Below are 2,500 nucleotides of genomic sequence, written 5' to 3'. Positions count from 1 at the left end.
ATAAGCTGGAGAGGGCTTGAGACGCCAGGGCTACTTTATTCGAGCTGGAACAAGCAACGGCTTTCGCTAACGCTTAATCCGTTGCTTGTTGGGTCACTTCACTCTCCGTAGGGGGAAGAAGAGTGCTTTCCCGGGTAAGAATGAGGATTTGAGTTTCCTTATCCCTCACCATAGCAGGAACCTCACTAACTTTATCAGCCCTTTCGGTGCGGCCACTAAGAAATTGCTTATACACTAAACAGCTGCTTATATACGCTTACTAAAAGACTGACTTTCATTCAATTAGGCCAGCGTGAAACTAAGAAAGAGAGATGTGCCTAAAGCGGCATGCAAGCAAACTGTGCACGCTAAGAGAAAAGGAGAGAAATTAGGGGAGGGGGAGACCCACAGAACGCCTGAACTCTTCATCCGTAAAGTGGCGATAGAATTCCCGGGTAAAAGCTATGGTCCCGCTCTAAGTTGGTTACAAGAGAACGAAGAGAATTAAGGTTCTCCTCTATTAGAAGCGGTTCGGGGGAAGGTCTAGAGAGTTCAGAAAGACAGGGGGGAACCTATCCTGAATGAAGTGATAGGCTTCCTTCTTATATCAGAATAGGGGGAGAGTTCCAAATGCGACCAATATTTTGCTCACTAAGTATTAGATTGGTCAGTCTATCCTGAAGGAGACCCTTCCGTTCTAACACTCTGAGTTCAAAATACTCTCGCTCATAAATGGTTTTGTAAAAACTCCTGTCCCATGTCTCCAGCTCGAGACAAGTTCTCCCGCACTAGACTTTCATAATCCCTTGATTATTCTGCGGAGGCAAATTAGAATAGTCTCGCGCTTCCAAAATCCGAATGCGTTGATAGATTTCATATGGATGATTCGCATACGGATTTGCGGTAAAAGAGTCGGAACTTGACGACGATTCCAGCGGTTCCAAGGCCGGAAGATTGGTGGAACTGTCAGCTCCGTTGTCGAAAAAGTCAAAAAACTCAAAGTCTAGAGGCTGAGAGCCTATAGTAGCTACTAATAAGTCCATTTGGACTATGTGAAATAACAACACTATGGTGTCTCTATAAATCAAAGAAAGAAACCAAATTAAGAAAAAGGAAACTCTTAGTGTGCGAATCCAATTTGTGACTTGCCTATTCATGGGAGATTTTATTTATACCTTATACTAATATACTAATTTCTAGTATATAATTAAGAGTTTTTCCATTTCAATTAAGGGAGAATGCCACTAGAATTTTGTGTAGTGCTACTGCAATTATCTGAGGTTTTTCTCTTCCCGCGCACTCCATTCAGGAAGACGAGATATGCCTTGAGAGGGCATTCAGTTTCACTGCTCACATACGAGATTTTCTCCTGCCTTTTGACATCAAACTTGAAATGCAATCAATGCATTCATTCTTTTCGATCTCGGTAGACTGAACACCAAACCCAATCTCGACAAAAGTCAAAGCTTCTCGGAGAAAGCTTTTTTTCTTTGTTTGTTGACGCAAGCCTCGAATCAAAATCCTTTCTACGCTACTTGATTCTCTTATGATATTTCTACTCAGCTTGAAAAGAAGCCTCAAGCTCTTATGTTCGAGAATTTCGAAAGAAGAGCGTAGAGTGATTGAACTCTCACTCACTGCACACTTTCTATATTAGGACAGTGACAGAACAGTTGGTGTGCTTTCTTTCTTGTCAGCCGTTTGGGTACCACTCCTCTTTCTTGTCCTTTTATGAAGAGGAACGTATCTGATGACAATGCGGATAGGAACGTAAAGACTGACATTTCACCCTCTTTTAAGCTATTTCTATCAATTGATTTTCGACTTCCTTGATCGAACATGTAACAGAGGTGAACCAGGTTCGACTACTTTCAGGCTAATATCACGGTGGACAGAATGAGGGGGACTCTTGGTCGATAGATTTTTGAATGCACAGGACAGGATAAACTCCTCTGAATGGCAAGCTTGAGTTTGAACCTGGTCTATCTCATTGGTTAGCCAGTCCCACAGACAGAAAGAAACAAAGATAAGAAAAAAGTCGATTCGGGCGAGGTCTTACAGCCTTTGCGAGAAGGTAAATTCAACGCCAACTCTGGCGCTATTCCGTCTAGTCAGCGAAGTAGAGTCTGTCAGGTCTGTTCGATTAGCCTAGCTTCCCATCCCTCTCCTCTAGCTCCTCAGCCGCTTTGAAATTTAGCTCTTCTGCTTCGTAAGCCCTACCCTTGTCGCGAAGGAAGGCCGCATCACAGCTCACTGGTTGGGGTGCTCCCAGTCCTGAATACTCAATCTAATGATCGCCCCTACACCTTGTTTTGTTGAGGATTCTGACCTTCGCTCGTCCCTGAGTCGTAAGCAATCTGATTCGCTAATTCTTTTCTTCCCGTAGTTGAGCTCTTACCGGACCGAGAGCCAGTGCTTCGGCCTTCCTTTTCAGTCAGATCAGCTCCCCGGAGCGAATGAAAGCCTTTCCAAATTCTTCGTATAGCCATTCCAACTTTTAACTTATGTCATCTCGCAGCAA

The sequence above is a fragment of the Prosopis cineraria genome, unplaced genomic scaffold (genome assembly GCF_029017545.1).
Source record: "Prosopis cineraria cultivar Desert tree isolate PC_DT_omini unplaced genomic scaffold, ASM2901754v1 PC16, whole genome shotgun sequence".
Lineage (NCBI taxonomy): Eukaryota > Viridiplantae > Streptophyta > Magnoliopsida > Fabales > Fabaceae > Prosopis > Prosopis cineraria.
The sequence above is the reverse complement of the archived record's forward strand: the minus strand, read 5'-3'. Positions refer to the sequence as shown.